We start from the raw sequence: 18,771 nt of genomic DNA on the forward strand, positions 1-18,771 counted from the left end.
GTTACTGGCAGGATAAAAAATGACAGCGCTCTCTCTTTCTTTGTCTGTGTGCCAGTTTATATCAGACCCAGCAAATGAGTGGAAACTCAACCTGAGTCATGCTCATTGACCTCTTTGAATCACAAACTCCAAAGCAATCTTATCAATTAATCTAATCAAAGCCCCCTCTGCTGAATTTGATGCAATCAAAGGGTGTCACACCCAGAGGAATACATTAGTGTATAAACATAATATTTCTCTTTTGGGAATTTATAAAAATGTCAAACTGCCACAATATCCTACAGAAATGAAGGAAAATGTGCACTAGTAAATTGACAAAGGTTGCTCATAGCAGCACTCTTTATAATATCCAACCTGGAAACAGTCCAATATACATCAACAGAAGAATGTATAAATGAAATTCTGTATATTTTAACAATGGAATACTAAATTACAGGGAAAATAAATTAACCGTAATTGCGGGTAAAAGGTAAAAAAGGTAAAAAAAAACAAGGTTGAATAAGAAATAAAAGACATAATACTAGACATAATGTAAGACATTTTATTATTTAAGTTGTATAAAATAATGATCAATAAGTAGGCAATAAATCATATAGGATAGCAAGGAAGCATTGCCATTAGAGTCAGAAAAATGGTTATCTCTAGAGCAGAGGAAAAATGTGTTTGGGAAGGAAAACATGGGGGCTATTGAGTGGGACATGGTTCTATTTCTGTTCACAAATGAGAAAAATATGTCATACTATTCATTTTACTATACATTGATATTTTCTTAGTTTTTGTATTGTGTGATATTTCAAATCAAAGGAATTGAAACAATAAATTCACATAATGCCATTTTGTAATCTTTGCTGCTATGCTTTTATAATTACTTTCATCTAATATATTTTCCTCTAGCTGCTCAATTCCTTTGAACATGTTATTTTGATTTTGACTTACCACAGGGATATTATTTTTTAATGTTTGAGATGGTATTTTAATTTTTTTCATTAGTTGAGTTTCAAAACTTAATTATAAAAAAATCTCTGCTATAGTTATGAATCTCTGGACTAGTAGGTATCCTCTCAAGAAAATTCCTCAATGCAATGTGTGCCCTTATTTGTGAGTATATGCTGATTTTTCCTTTCCTTCTCTACAGCTGACCCACATCGGCAACTGTATGGTCCTTAGATATTAAATTTTCCCTTCAACATACTATGATGATAACAAAAATGGTTACTTTTCAATTGTCATTTCCAAATTCCACTAATACCATCTGTTGTCAAAATGAATTCAGAACATGTTACAGTCAGTCATACCTTTCACCAATTGTCTGAGCAAGATGGCATTCTGTTTACTCTAAATGCTCCATGCATGTCTAGCTGTACCCTATGACAAAAATATCACTCCCAGGATCAGATGGATTTGTCTCATCAGCTATTTAACATTGATTATTTGTTTGGCTTATTTTGTTGATTGCATACTTCTTTTATTTAAATGTTTTATTCTTCCTTTCCTGTTTTCATCTTATGTTTATTATTTGGAACTACAATACTTTTCTGCAATTGCAAGAGTTTTGTTTTTTCTTTTAATCCCTAGAAGTTTTCTATTTCATATTCATGAAGTACCTATGCTCTCATACTCATTCTTTTTAAAATCAAACATTTAATGATCTTTCAGCTTTATTCCCTTTCAATCCCACTTTTTGTCATAGCTGCAGGCCTCTTTGAGTTCTCTTCTGCTCTGCTTTAATCATTCGGTTTCATATGTACATTATTATAGCTGTCTTTCTAGGTAATGCAATAATATGTTAAAATCTTATATGTTATCAGGTCAAATGTCTTCACAAGTGGGTATGAAGATCATGATCTCTACCAAAGTAAAAATCCCTGAATAACTCGGCACTTGGGAGACTCTTTTCATAATGTATGTCTTATTAATATTTATTTTCCTAATAACGATATAACTTTATTCTTTCTCAGGACCCTTACAAGCTTAACCACTAAAAATTTATGGGACACTTTTGACATCAAGCAATGAAAAAACATCATTCCCTAAGAGATAGACAAATGAAATTATCCCTATGTCTTCTTAATTTTATAGCCTGCAACATTTTTCCAGACCATGGCATAGGGAAAGAAATGCATGACAAACCCATTGGTCTTCATGAATTGATAAAACATGGCTGGGAATATGGGAAAACCAAGATGACTTAGATTCATAGGACTGAATGTAAGAACAAAAGAGCTGTACTCAGAAAGAGCTCTGTAGCTATACGGAAGGTCTCCTAAAAGCTTTCATAGAATAGACATGAATGTATGCACATGAAGAAACTGCCTGGAGCTAGGGAAAGACACATCTTAAAATGGACTATAGTGACAAAAAATATAGAAAATGGCAGAGTAGAAAGTTTCAGTGGTCAGTCTCTAATCTGAAATAATCTCTATGCTGAACAAAACTATCCAAATAAACTGTTTTGGATGTGGGAACACAATCAGACACTTACAGCAAACAATGGAGTTCTTGATAAAGATGATGCTGAACATCAATACAAGAGCAACAGACATGAACCAGCTACCATTCCCCATTCCTCAGCTTTACTGTGGATGTAAGGATGGTAAACCATACTTCTAGAATAGTTGAGATGACTTCCCCAGAAATGTCAATCAGATTAGAGAATCACACACACACATTTGTAATCCAAAAATGCAAGGAAATCTCTGTCATATTTAGCCACAGAGATAATACAGCAGAAAATTTAGTGACAACATGAAACAATGTAGAATTTGCAAAAATAGGATGGAAAACTCTTTATTCAAATAGATGACTTCAGCCCTAAAACATGCAAAAACACAATCCCTAAGGAGGAATAGAATCTGATTTCCAGATTCAATATTAGTCTACTTAAAGGTCTAGTTTTCAACACAAAAAAAAAATCCTAAAATTTACAATAAACAGAAAATATAGCTAATTAATAGGAAAAAAAAAAGAATACGACAGAAACTAATCCTGAGGAACTCCAATAATTGGAATGTCTAGTCAAAGATGTTAAATCAATTATATTAAATATGATCAATGGACTTTAGGAAACAATGGGAAAAGAAATAATGAAAATCAGTAAAATCATGTTTGAACAAAAAGAGAATGTCAATGAAGAGATGTAAATCATAAGAAGAAGAAAAATAGAAATTCTGGAGCTTAAAAGTAAATTTGCTGAAATTTTAAAAAAAGCTAGAATATTTCAATAGCATATTTGAACAGATAAAAATAGTCAGGAAACATGAAGAAAAGGCAATTAAGGTGTGCAGTCTGATGAACAAACGAAGGTGCCAATAAACACAAGGGAATCAAATATATATGAGGAAATAATGGCCACGAACTTCCCCAATTTGACAAAACACATGAATCTACATACCCAAGATGAGCAATAAACTCGAAGTAGGATGAACTCAGAGATATTCACAGTGAAATAAATTATAATCATTTTGTAAAAATACAAAGTCAAAGAGAGAATCACAAAAGCTGCAAGAAAGAAATTACTCATATACGGGGGAACGCAATATGATTAACAGCTTATTTGTTATAAAAACAAATGGAGGAGGAGCTGATGTGGCTTAAGCAGTTGAGCACCCACCTCCCACATGGGAGTTGCCAGGTTCTATTCCCAGTGCCTTCAAAAGAAAGTGAACAAGACAGCAAGCTGAAGTAAAGGGCTGGCATGGTAAGCTGATGCAAGGAGATGATGCAACATGATGTTGCAGTGAAATAATGCAACAAGATATTGCAATGAGATGATGCAACGAGATGTTGCAAGGAATGGTGCAATGAAGAGACACAATGAGAGACACAATAAACAGGGAGCAAATGTGGCTCAAGCAATAAGCAATTGGGTGCCTTCTTCTCACATGGGAGGTCCTAGGTTCAGTTCCCAGTGGCTCCCAAAGAAAGACAAGCAGACACAAAGAGCACACAATGAACAGACACAGAGAGCAAATAGTGAGCACAAACAAAAAAGGGGGAAATAAATAAATAAAATACATCTTAAAAAAAAAACCATGGAGGCTATAATGCACTGATATGACATATATAAAATGCTGAAAGAATAAAGAAAATGCTCAACAAAAAATTCAACACTGTCAAAATTAACCTTCAAATATAAATGAGAAATTGGGACAATCATAAATGTCTTAAGAAAGAAAAGCGATGGAAGTTCACTACAAGAAATTCGACCCTACAAAAAAAAATGTTGAAGAGAATAATTCAGGGTGAAATGAAAGGACACTAGACAGTAGTTTGAAATATATGAATAAATAAAGAACACTTACAAACATAACTTCATAGGTAAATATGTTAGTCAGCCAAAGGGGTACTGAGGCAAAGCACCAAAAAATGTGCTGGCTTTTATAAGAGTATTTATTTGGGTAGAAGCTGACAGTCATGAGGCCCTAAAGATTCATCTCAAGGTACCATAAGAGGTACTTTCTCACCCAAAGGCCCCATGTTAGATAAAGGTGTCAGACAATGTCAGTGAGGGTACAGCCTTAAGGCTCTTAAGGCTATGTGGTCCCAGCTTCTTCCATTCTCAGCTGTGGCTTGTATATGGCTCATCTCTCTCCCCAGGACTCTTTTTGCTCCAGGCTCAGCTGCAGCAATAGGCACTTAGTCTCATCTCTCTTCCCAGGTCTCTGCTGTGTCTATGGAGCTGTCCCTATTCCTCTGTGTTCTTTCCCTGTGTATTTACTTCCCAAGTGTATCAGTTGATTCTCTAGGGAACAGAATCAATAGGAGATATCTGTAAATGTATGAGATTTTATACGAGTCTCTCATGTGACTGTGGGAATATACAAGCCCAGGTTCTGCAGGCAGGCTGCAAACCGGAGGCTGAGATGAAAGTCCAGTGAAGGTCCTTGATGAGTTTTCAGGAGATGTTGGCTGTCTAAAGACCACCTGTGAAATTCTCCCTGAGTGCTGAAATCATTTCCCCTTTTAAGGCATTCAACTGATTGGATAAACCATCACTCATTGATAATGGCAATCTCCCTAATTGATGTAAATGTAATCAGTCATCTATGTATGAAACTCACTGATGACTAAAACCATAAATATTCTTTTTTGAAGCTTTTAAAAAATTATTATCTTTTTAAAGATACATATATCACACAAAATGTTACATTAAAAAATATGTGAGGTTCCCATATATCCCAACTCCCCACCCCCCACTCCTCCCACATCAACAACTTCTATCATCAGTGTGGCACACTCATCACATTTGATAAATACATTTTGGAGCACTGTTACACAGCATAGATTATAGTTTACATTGTAGTTTACATTCTCTCCCAATCCATTCAGTGGGTTATGGCAGGATATATAATGTCTTGCATCTGTCCCTACAATATCACTCAGGACAATTTCAAGTTCTGAAAATGCCCTGATATCATACCTTTTCTTTCTTCTCCCACCTCACAGCAAGTCCCATGGCTGCTGTCTCCACATCAGTGATATAGTTTTCTTCCATTGTACTGCATGCAATAAAAGATTAGAAGACAAGCAAAAAAACAAACAAACAAACAGCAAATGATGCCATATCCAGAGGAAGAGGAAAAAATATTCAGAAGACATCAATGAAGTAGACAAAATTGTAGACATAACAAAAAAGACCTTAAAAAGTTATTTTCAATATTTTCAAGGAGATGAAGGAAAATACAGAAAAATAACTAAGGTATATCAGGAAAGTGATGAATGAATAATAAGAGATCTTAATAAAGATATGGGAATTTGAAAAATAAAACAGAATTATGGGATTTGAAAACTCCAAGAAAAATAACTGCAATGAAAAGCTCCCAGGAGAGTTTCAACAGCCAACTGGAGCTGCAGAATAAAGAATCAATTAAATAAAATTTGAGACAATTTAAATGTCAGGCTGATGATCATAAAGGGAAAAAAAGAATTATAAAAAATGAAAATAGACTAAGAGACCCCTGGGATACTCTCAAGTGCACTATTATACATATTATGTAAGTCCCAGAGAAGAAGAAGCAACAATGGAAATATTCAAAGAAATAATGACATAAAACTTCCCAAACTTAGCAAGAGACAGAAATATGAACATCTAGGAATCTAAGAGAACACCAAGAAGAATAAGCTTGAAGACAATTATTCCCTGTCACATACTAATCAAACTGCCAAATGTAAAGAACAAGTAGAGCATTTTGAAAGCTACAAGAGAAAAGCAGCATGTTATATACAAGGGAGTTCCAATTAGATTAAGTAATGATTTCTCATCAGAAACCAGGGAGGCAAGAATCCAGTGTGTTTGACATTAAATTGTTAGAAGAGAACAACTGCCAACCAAGAATTGTATATCTGATGAGACTTTCTTTTAAAAATGAGGGAGAGATTAATACATTACTTGGTAAGAGGAAGCTGATGGAATTCATCACCGCTAGGTCTGTCCTACAAATAATGCTAAAGGGAGTCTTTCATACTGAAAGGAAAGGACACTAGAGAGTGGTTCAAAGCAGCTTAAAGAAATAAAGACCTCCAGTAAAGCGAATCGTTTGAGTGATTTTAAATGTAAGTAATATTGTATTGTATTTTTGATGTGTAACACCACTTCTTACATCCCACAAGTGCCAAAGGCAAATGCATAAAATATAATGACAGATTTATGGTTTGGGGCACACAATGTGCAAAGGTATAATTTGTAATAATTACAGAAAAAAAAATGGGGTGATGCGAGAGGTATAGGAACAGTATACTCTATGTGTATGCTGTTAAAATCAAGTTGGTGTCAAATAAAATATTCTTCTTATATAGTTAGGATGCTAAATTTTAACCCCATAGCCACAAAGAAAATATATGATAAATATATCCAGATAGAAAAAAGAAAGGACTCCATATATTACAACACACACAAAAAAGTAAAATAAAAATGAAAGTAGACATGAAAAGGACTAAAGACCAAAAAAAGTATGAGACACACATTCAAGTAGCAAAATGGCAGAAGAATGCCTCACATTATCAGTAGTGATTAATTAATCATTACTGAATTTACATTAACTTAAATGTAAATTAATTAAATGCTCCATTCAAAAGGCTGAAATTTGAAGAATCGATTAAATAACTGACCCAACTCTATACTGTGTGTCAGTTGGAGATTATTTATGAATCCAAAAAAGAAAGATTATGTTTGTTAACTCATCTATTCCTCTGGCTATGATGCCCTTTGAATATATGAGATTCAGCTGACATGTCTTGATTAAATTACCTGTTAAGTTTATGGCTTTGACTGGATCACATCAGAAGCGCATGACTAAGATCGAGTCCCTGCCCCTTTGGTGGGCTAATATAAATGGGCACTCACAAGGAAAGAGGGAGAGCTCCATAAATGTCAGAGGAGAGAATTTTGTCATGTGATCAAAAGGAGAAGTCTGAAACAGCTAAAGCCTGGGGAGAGATGAGCCATTTGTCTGATAATTTGCAGCTGAAGAGACCAGATAAGCTGAGCAGCTGAGAAGGCCCAGAAAGAAATAAACCCTATTCCAGCTGAGAGAAAGGAAGGTTGAACCCTCGAAGATATCAACAACCATCTTGCTTCAACATGCGGCAATTGGCTTTGGTGAGAAGGTAACCTTGAGCTGAACTCTTCTGGGACTTGTAACTGTAAGCTTTTACCCCAAATGAATACCCTTTATAAAAGCTAACAGATTTGCATCAGCACCCCTTGGCTGACTAAAGCATGTTGTTTATAAGAGACTTATCTTAAACTCAAAGATATAGGTAAGTTGGATGGAAAAATAATATATATAGTATATATATAGTATATATATACTATACACACACACACACACACACTAGGCAAGTAGTAATGAAAAGAGAGCTCAGGTATCAATGCTAATATTAGGCAGAAGATTCTTTAAATAAAAAAAAAACTATCATAATGGAAAAAATGGTCATTATATCCAAATAAAGGGGTCAATTAAACAAGAAGCTATAACTATTATAAATATATATATACATCTAACAGTGGCACCCAACAATATACGAAACAAATATTGACTGAATTGAAGGGAGAAATTGAGTTCTACATTAATAGAAGGAGGCTTTAACACACCATTTTCAATAACGGACAGAACACATAGCCTATCAATAGGGAAAGAGAAGACTTGAACAAAACTCTAAGACCAAATAGACCTAACAGACATCTATAGAACACTTCACCCAACAACAACAGAATACACAAGCTTGTCAAGTACACATGGATCATTCTCCAGGTGTAGCAGTATGAAATTATTTTACGAATCCCCAAAACAGAAGTATTATGTTTGTAAACTAATCCATTCCTGTGGGTGTGAGAACCTTTCAATTGGACTACATCAGTGAGGCATGACTAAGGTGGAGTCTCCACACTCTTGCTGAGTCTGATAAAAATGGAGACACAGATAAAGGAAGCTGCCATATTAATCCTGAAATGTGAGAGAAAAGACTCCAGTTTCACTCACCGCTGAGCTGCAAGAAGCCCTGGGAGGCTCAAAGAGATGAAGCCTAGGGTGATGCCTGATCGCTTGCAGATGCACTCGGGAAGATACTAGTGCAGCTGAGACTGGAAGAGTGGCCTGGAAAGAGATAAGCCCTATGCCTAGTTACCCTCAACTGATCTTTGGGAGACAAGAGACTCTAGAGAGGAAGTTAGAGACCTCAGCAGAGTTCAGTGGCCATTTTGCTTCATCACATGATAGCTGAATTTGGTGAAAAAGCATCTCTGCTTATGCCTGAATTTTGACATTTCATGGCCTGGGAACTGTAAACTTTTATCCCAAATAAATTCCCACTTAATAAAAACAACCACATTTCTGGTACTTTGAATTAGTATCCTTTGGCAAACTTATTTTAGGTCACAAAATAAGTTTCACTAAATTAAAAAATATTAAAATCATACCAAGTGTCTTCTCTGTCCACAAGGGAATGAAACTAGAAATCAATAACAGAGGGAGAAATGGAAAACTCACAATGTAGATTTTTTTAAAAATTCTCTTAAAAAAGCAATGGGTTAAAGAGGAAACCAAAGCAAAATTAAGAAATATCTTGAGGTGAATGAAAATGAAAATAGAATACACCAAAACTTATAAGAAGCAGCAAAGACATAGCTGACAGGGAAATTTATAGATGTATGTGTTTACACTAAAAAAGAAGAAAGACATCAAATCAGAGACCTCACCTCCAAAGTGGAAGAACTAGGAAAAGCAGAGCAAATTAAATCCAAAGCAAACAGAAGAAAAGAAACAAAGATTATAGGGGAGATAAATGAAAGAAATACTTAGAAAACAGAGTATGTTTAAAAAAAAAACTTGGTTCTTTGGAAAATCAATAAATGTGACAAATCTTTAGCAAGACTGACAAAGACAAAAAACGAAGAGAGGCCACAACTAAAATCAGAAGTCAAGAGGGGTTATTCCTACTGACTTTAATGAAATAAAAAGGACTATAAGAAATAAATAAATAAATAAATAAATAATAAATAAATAAGTAGAAAGGACTATGAAAAACTGTACACGAAAAAATTAGATAACCTAGATGAAAAGGAAAAAAGTTCCTTGAAATGCACAAACTGCCTATACTGACTCAAGAAGATATAGATCTCAACAAACTAACAACTAACAAAGAGATTGAATTAGTAATCTAAAAACTAACAGGAAAAAAAAAAAAAAAAAGGAGAGAGAGAAATCCAAGACCAGATGTCTTCACAGGACAATTTTAGCAAACATTCCAAGAATTAGCCCTAATTGTACTCATACTCTTCGAATAAATTGAAGAGAAGTGCATTGGTTTGAAGCAGTATGCATCCCAGCAAAACATGTTCTTAAATCTAATCTATCCCTGTGGGTATAAACCCATTGTAAGTAAAATCATTTTATGAGGTTGCTTCAGTTAAGGTGTGAGGATGGGACTTAATCCTGCTAGTATGTCCTATTATAAATGGAATGCATACATAGAAAGAGAAAGAAAAAGAGAAGGTCACAGAAGCAAGAAATTCAAATCAAAGGAACTTGCAAAAGAAGGGAGAAAACAGCAGTCACCTCCATGTGCATTGTGACAGAGGAGTCCAGCATCACTGGCATCTGGTCTTCAAGAAGAAAAACATTGCCTGGATGATTCCTCGATTTGGACATTTTCACAGCCTCAAAACTAATAGTTAATAAACACCCATTGTATGAAACAAATTGTTTTATGCTTCAGTTTGTTATGGTAACTGCTTTGAACAGCTTAAGAAACTAAAGCAGATTTCAGTACCAAGAGAGTGAGGTGGTAATATATCAGATACTAAAAATGTGGAAAAGCTTTGGAATTAGGAAATGGGGCAAGGCTGGAAGAATTGTGAGCTGTTTGATAGGAAAAGCTTGGATTGCTTTGAAGAGACTGTTGGTAGAAATAGGAATGCTAAAGGTTTCCAGTATTGGAACTGGAAGAAATATGATCCTTGTGTTAAAGTGGCAGAGAACTTGACAAAATTGAAGATAGAAGGTAGAATTTGAAAGCGAACAGCTTAGATATTTAGCTGAGGAGATTTCTAAGCTATGTTTGGGAAGTGCTGCCAAGTTTCTCATTGCTTTATAGCAAAATACAGGGGAACAGGGATAAGCTGAGAACTGAACTCAGGGGCCAAAGACATTAGAAATTGATAGATTGGAAAATTCTCAGTAAAAGAACCAAGACTGATCCTCAGCCATGCCTTAACAGAAATCACCTCATTACAAGGTCTTACTTAAAATAGTTTACACCAACAAGAATGGGTTAAATTAAAAACATGATTTTCTAGGATTCATACAGTTCCAAACCATAACACTCCACCCTCTAGACCCCAAAAAGACATGTCCTTTTTATGTGCAAAAATACATTCAGTCCACCAGACTATCCCTAAAACCTTAAGTCATTTCTGTTATATTACTAAGCATAAAGCCTCATCAAAATCAATTATTGGTGTGCCCTGTCCAGGGATACAAATTCCCTCTGGCTGTGGACCTGTGATATCTTCCAGTATACAAAAGATGGATGGCATAGGCTTAGCATTTCCATTCTTGAAGGGAGAAATTGAAAGGAAAACAGGGGTCACAGTTTCCAAACAATCCAAAACCCTGCTGGCATACTCCATTAAATTTCAAGGTCTTGAATCACCTATAGAATGATTATTTATAGCAGGCTCATCATTTTCAACTGCTTATGCAGCAGCCATTCTCTTCCCAAATCCTGGGATGAAGATTTCACACTGATCAAGCATCAAAAGGGTGGCCAGGCTCTAGGTCCCTCCCTTGTAAGACAGTGTGGTGGTAGCCAGGATTTCCACAATCTCCCAGGCTTCTGACAAAACTGGGGTGATAACCCTCTTCCTGAATAATGGGGCAGAAGGGCTACTGTTTCCATATTCCAGAGCATACTTCCTCTTGTCTCAAGACTATGTCTTTTTTCCAGATTTCAGCTTCCACGGTTCTGCCTTTGAAGTCATTTCTCCTTCATTCTATACATTCTCTGTTTGTTTCCATCTAGGCCAGCAGTAGTTTCATTTATATGGACCTCATAAAAAACTTGTCAGTTTTTCTTGTAGTGCAAAGGGGTCCAAACCATCAGACAAATCAACTTCCCAAAAATCTTTTCTGGATTCCTGACATGCACTGAAATGGCTGACTTGTTCCATGTTCAGTTAAACCCTCCCATGGAACACTGGTCTCTGCAGACTGACTTCCCAGAAGCTCAGAATCTTACAAACCATCAATTTCTGGTTGGGGTCTTTGTTCCTAGGAGTTCAGTTTTCAGCTTACCCCTTTCCTTTCACATTTTAATATATGCTGAAAGGAGAAACCAGACTGCACTCTTCACGTTTAGTTTAGCAATCTCCTTATCTAAATATCCAAGTCTGTTACTTTTTTATTCTGCCTCCTTCTATCTGAAATCAGGACTCCATCATCAGCCGTGTGGCAAACTAGGACTTGTGCTATATGGAATATTTCCTTAAAACAGTTTATCTTATTATATATCAAATTACACTCATAAATGAAATGTTTTGGATTAAAAATAAGCTGTTTATAATATGAATAACAGATAAAATTTGAATAGATACATGTTAGTATATTTTTTCAAAATTTTAAATGTGTACTAAGATATTATAACAAATAATTGAAGTTAGAAAATAAAAGATTGAATCAATGATGTGTTAAATGTTAGATCATTATGCTTTGAAGTTTCAGTTGTTTATGAGTTATTCCCTATATATCAATACCAAGAATAACTTGTGAGGCAAGTATTACCTTTTTAATGTTTTGCATACAAAATGATCACATCAGAGTTTGTCTTTATTTGGAAATCTATATCCATAAGCTTTCCCATTTTTTCAGTCAAAGGATAAAATAAAGAAGATGAAAGATAAGAAATATAACCTAATAAGCACAAATGTATTGATTTTATTCAACCTATCAAAAATATATGGGACCACATAATTTATGGCAACCTTGGCCTCATCTTTTTTCTCTGCCTCTTGTCTCTTTCTATCATCTATTTTTTTTCTGTTGTCTTCTGGATTTCATCCCACATTCAATGCATTCAATGAAGAATTCAGTTTCTTTGTTTGGATTTTGTTCCTTTAAACTCTAATTTGAAGAGTTGCCTACACAAATGTGTCAAGGTGCTCAGCTGAACCAGGCTCATTACACTTACTACGGTATACACTCATTTTAAGTTTGTTCCCGTTAAGTGAAATGTTTTCATTTTTGGTGTTTTTTTTTTTTTTTCCGTTACTCCTTAGCCAGAAATCAAATGCATGTTTGTCTTTTGAAAATTTTCCTATTTAGCTTCTCCATGATGAATGGGTAAGGGAAATATAATGTACTTAATAATATATCTGAAGACCCTATTAGATAATTGTCTTAGTTTGCCACTGGGCTGCTGATGCAAAGTACCAGAATTAGGTTGACTTTTATAAAGGGGTTTTATATAAGGTAAAATTTTACAACTCCAAGGCCGTGAAATGCTCAAATCAAGGCATCATCTAAAATGCTTTCTCATCAAAGCCAGCTACTGTTCATCCTAGTGTGGCAAAGATGGCTGTCAATCTCTGCCTTCCCTCCAGGCTTGCTATCTCTGGGAGTCCATCTCCTAGAATTCAGCTGTGGCCAACCAGTCATAGGGATCATGTCCTTCTGAGCTTGTCTCTCAGTCTCAGCTTTTCCACTTTCTCTTTGAGTTCAGCTGTGAGCTATCAAGCTTATGGCAGGGCTTATCTCCTTAGTCTTGAGCTGCTCTGTGGGCACAGCCCATCAGACCTATTTGTATGCCTCTGTGCTCTGCTAGTTACAGATTCTGGGAACTTTCTTAATCTTCAGGGCTTCTCTGTTTTCCTGCAGTCCTCTCTTTCATATGGAAGAATCAATAAGGCATTTTCCTTTTCCTCTATTTGTATCTCCATTTATATCAGTTCCAGCAAGAGGGCAGAGACTCAATGTTAGTCATGAATCACTAGCATAGCCAAATGAAAAAGTCTCACACCCACAGGAATGGAGTAGTTCAAAAATATAATCATTGTCTTTTGGGGATTCATAGATGAACTTCAAACTGTCACAGCACATATTTGTGGAAAGGCATAATCATATGATATTTTAAAAATTAATCCAATGAATATATACATATATTAGTTAGCCATAAAATTAATGCGATAATATTTTTTAAAACAGAATTGCTTAAACTTAGGAAAACTCTAAAATTTATTTTTTATTAAAAGAGGGATAGTAAGAGAGTGAGAAACCTAGGGTGAAGGGGATGAACACAAAGAGAACATATACATCAGAGTTTAGTAGCTGTTCATATATTAGATTTTGTTTTGGACTGCCAATGCAAAGTACCAGAAATGGGTTAGATTTTATAAAGGGGATTTATTTGGGGTAAAAACTTACAGTTACAAAATTGAGAAAAGGTTCAACTCAAGGTAGCATAATAGGTGTTTTCTCACCAAAGTCAGCTGACATGTGGTGAAGCAAGATGGTGGGTGATCTTTGCCTAGGTCTCTGCCTTCCCCTCTGGGCTCTACCATTTTCTGGAGCTCTGCTGTGGGCAGTGGGGCATAGGGCTTATCTGTTACCCAACCTCCCCTCTCAGTCTTGGCAGCTCCACTGTCTTCATGACTTCAGTTGTGAGCTATCAAGCACATGGCTTTTCTCTCCCTGGGTCTCAGCTCATTAAGCCTCCCCTTTCCCTAACATGACAGGTCAAAAATGGTGTAGCTCTCTTTTCCTGCATGTCTCCGTTTATCTCAGAACCTGCAAGGGAGTGGAGATTCAGCCTGAGTCACTCCTCACTGATAAAGTCCATTTTGAAAGAGTCTCACATCCACAGGAATGAATGTAGTTAGTCTTTCTCTTTTGGGGAGTCATAAAATAATTTTCAAGCTGTCACAGATTTCCATATAATTTAAACTGCATTTTAAAAAGATGGGCCTTCTAGATACCCAATTTATTCTAATAGTGTTGGGTCTTAAAACTTCTTCCTTTCCCCAAGACACAATGAGCTAAAAATGCAATATTGATCCTCCAATAGCATTTAGGATTCTACTGAAAAGTGATATCAAACATAATTGGGTCCTTTCATCTCTAGCTCAAAAACAGGTCAAATTTTCTCTACAGGTGCTTTTAGGAAATTTGACCTATATTTATGTGTCTTTAATAGGAAAGTTACTCTGCACAAAATACTACCCTCCAAATTTCTAAGCACCTGGAAAAGAACATTTAGCTTTTAATTAAATGAACTTTACATAACTACCATCATTTTTGCTTAATTTTTTTTTCATTTATACCATTGAAATTGCTTTATTTTTATACTCATATTAACCCCTAAAGCAAAGTATACAGCTTAAATTTTGGAAATAAAAATTCTTTCTGAAAGCTCTCAGTATCCATATATTAAAGTAAATTTAGAGTAAAAAAAGATGTCAAGGAAATTCAGATAGTTTTAATTTATCTTTGATTTAATCAGTCTATGCAGAGATGGCACCATATATTTTTAGTAATGCTTTTTAAATTTTTTTTTTGTATTTTCCAGTACAATTATTATAAACATTTTATAACCTTTGTTTAAAAGGATAGATTTTAGAGAACATACCTGAATAGAGCAGTTTTTTTTTCATTTGGCACTACGAATCCAACTTTATTGTTATGAGAAAACAGGTTTTCTACAAAGGAGATTAAATTAATGATATGTATCCAAAGATATTTAGGAATTATAGACTAACTTGTTGAAATCCTTCTTTGTATTCGTGATGTTTTTCCTTTATTCCTGTTGAGACAGTTAATCCATTGCTAATGTTAACCTATCTCTTTGAGTAGATAGGTTCAGCTATCAAAGGTAATAATATTGTGTTGAAAACATTAATAGATACTTAATGATTTATAATATTCTTTCGTTTTCCTTTCTCTCATAGATCTGGCCACTAACTTCCCAACAATCTGGACATTAGCTCTTTGGTGTACTGGATGTCCAGTCACTATATATTTATATGCTTCTTCCCCATTTACTATGGGTCTTAGCAAAGTTTGTTTAAGTCATGCATAATTAGGCATATCAGTATCTTGAGGAGGATAGAGCATAAAACAATTGCAGCTGTTTTGAACTTCATGATTAGTTCAGAATATCTTTCATGATTTTCTCTATTAACCAGGTTCCAAGTTTCATCAATTTGTTTCTGGGTTGAGAAGTGCCCATATTCATTGAAGTATTTAGGGAGCTCACTTTATTCTAATCCTTGCCAGTCTTTTCTCTTAGGAAGTATTGTCTCATAGAATTCTTTTCTGTCCATCCATTCCTCCAGTTCTGTGAAGTTTACATTAATTTCTCTTGTCTTCCAAAGATGAAGTCGATATCTCACATGGTGGATGGTTCTGCGATAAATGTTTAAAACTATTCTCAAATTTGGTCCATGATAAAAGACTTGGTCATTATCCTTTTGTACCTTTGGAGTTCAAGCCATCCCCTGACACATGCCTGCATGATGATGATAATTCTAACTACTTTTTTGTATGAAAGGAACATACATTTGTTCCTTTCTCAGAACACCTGGAAGATTTCTATGAGTGATCTAATTTTTCCAACTTTATTGTCACTTTTCTCACTTTTATTGAAAATAGATTTTGTCCTGTGTTGTGGCTTTGGTTCTGGCTTGATAGGTTGTTGCTCTTTTTTCACATGGGTTTTAGTACCATAATCCCACAATAATGATGTTACAGAGAAAGTTGTAAATGAAATACATAGAAACAATCCTTCTCCAGTCATAGACTGTTTTATCATTTTCCTCCAGAAGCTTCCTAGAAGAGGAGGTCAAAGTTTGCAAGGGCAAGCCAAGGTGGATGGGGAAGGTATCCAACATTCTGTTCTTTCCATGGTACTGTTGCTTTTCTTTCCACAATTTTTTACTCACTGACTCAATATTGGTTACTATATAACCCCGTTTAAATTGTTCAGTTCAGGAGAACCAGCATCTCTTCCCTACCCTACAATGAATGATGATGAAATTGGTCAAAGTAGAGATTTTATAACATGGAAATCAGTCAACACTACCAATAAAGTGGTATTTTACTAAATAACTATTGATATGGTATAACTATATATGACTGTTAAACCCACTTAAAATAACTCCATGTTGAAAAATTACATACTTGTATCACCCAAATGAACTAATTTGATTTTGCCAGAGGGAGAAAATATAAAAAGTAAGTGAAAACATTATATTTTAAATAAATTTTTAATTAGTTCATTCAGGGTTGAAACATAAGCAGAGCAAATAGTGTACTAACAAAATGTATATGTATATTATGTACAATGTATAATGCATTTTACATATATGCACATATATATATATAAATGCTGAAACTTGATTCCATAGGCAGTAAGTCAGGAAAGACCTTTTAGGAAGTTTTCAAAGTTCTTTCACAGCTGTATCTATGTAGGATTTGAATGAACAATTGTAGCTACCTAGGTGACACATCAAAAATATATCTCAGGGAGAGGGATGTAGCCCAGTGGTTGAGCACCTGCTTCCTATGTATGAGGTCTTGGGTTCAATCCCTGGTACCTCTTAAAAAAAATATTACAGTACATGTTTTGGCTGCAGAATACCTACTACTTTTATATGTATCTGGCATATTAAGTTTCACTTGCTGTGGCAGCTCATTACATATAATTTCTTATAATTTTATTTTCCTTTTTTTGCTTTAGTTCCTTTAGAATTAGAATAATTTTTACCATTATATATATTTATAACAATTACTTACCAACAAGTATATATAAGAGTGCAGTACACAGGACCCTTGTTTTTGGTAGAGGGAATTTGAACTGACTCAGTTAAAAGTAACACTATAATATCTAAGTTCTGTCTATTCTTTGAGTTGTTTATGGTGGTATTTGTTGATAGATGTTCAATAAAATATCATAAAGAAATTTCTTTGAAATACCAAGTTTAGCCTGAAGGCCAGTCCAGTAAATTTCTCTCTAGTTAAAAAATAAATTTAAAAAATTAATATAATTACATTTTTAAAAAGGATATTTTCCTTGCTGGTTATGGGAGACATCTCTTCTGAGGCAGCTCTGGAAATTAGGGTGAGAGAAAATGGAACTAGCTGGATATATGGGAGAAAAATCAGGAATAACCAAGGAAATGTAGTCCAGCATGACCTAGTATGGAAAGTTTCTTCTTCTTTGATGTAATCCATCTCAGTTACCTTTAAACCTTTACTAAAACATGAGAATTGCAATGTACTTAGGTTAGTGAAGACTTCTGTACTAAAGGGATAGCAACAATGGTCATGAACATGGTTAAGTTACGTGGAAAACAAAGAGGATAGTCCCAGCATACAAGAAGAGGGGCACACATCAAGCATTTGGAGAAAGAAATTCAGAGCATGAGATGACAGTGGGACATGAGCCAATTAGGAAACCTCAGACACAGGAGGAGTGATCTCTGACTTCCCATAATGCAAGGGATGGGAGTTGATGCCATTTTGTTTGGGAACAAAAGTAGTTGTACTAGTCAGCTCAAGGGGTGCTGATGCAAAATACCAGAAACTGATTGTTTTTATAAAGGGTATTTATTTGGGATAGTAGCTTATAGTTACCAGGACATAAAGCATAGGTTGCTTCCCTCACCAAAGTTTGTTGCCATGTGTTGGGGCAAGATGGCTGCTGACATTTGCCAAGAGTTCAGGCTTCTTGGTTTCCTCTCTTCCCAAGGTGCCATTTCTCTCTGGGCTCATCTGCCCTGTTATCTCACAAGGCCAGGTATAGGCTATTAGGCAAATGGCTTGTTTCTCTTCCCTGGGCCTTCTCTCTTTCCTCATGCCCATGCTCCTCTGCATGCTTACTTCCCAGGGCTCCAGCTGAAGACTCCAGCATCAAACTCTAACTCTGTCCTTTGCCATGTCTTTTATCTCCTACTGATGTGGCCCAGTCAAAGTCCTAATCATAATTTAATCATGCCCAGGTACAGAGCAGTTTACAAACATAATCCAATATTTATTTCTGGAATTCATGAACCATATCAAACTGAATTTAATCATGCTCAGGTACAGACCATTTTAAAAATATATTTTAATATCTGTTTTTGGAATATATGAGCCATATCAAACTGCCACAGTAGAGAAGGATGGTGTATTACTAGGATTCAATATGTAGAAAAATGGATTATGAATGAGTAAACTTTAAAGGTGAAAACAATAAATCATAGTAATTACAAATAAGTATGATAGATGACCCAGAAAAAATACA

The sequence above is a fragment of the Dasypus novemcinctus genome, chromosome 2, assembly GCF_030445035.2.
Source record: "Dasypus novemcinctus isolate mDasNov1 chromosome 2, mDasNov1.1.hap2, whole genome shotgun sequence".
Lineage (NCBI taxonomy): Eukaryota > Metazoa > Chordata > Mammalia > Cingulata > Dasypodidae > Dasypus > Dasypus novemcinctus.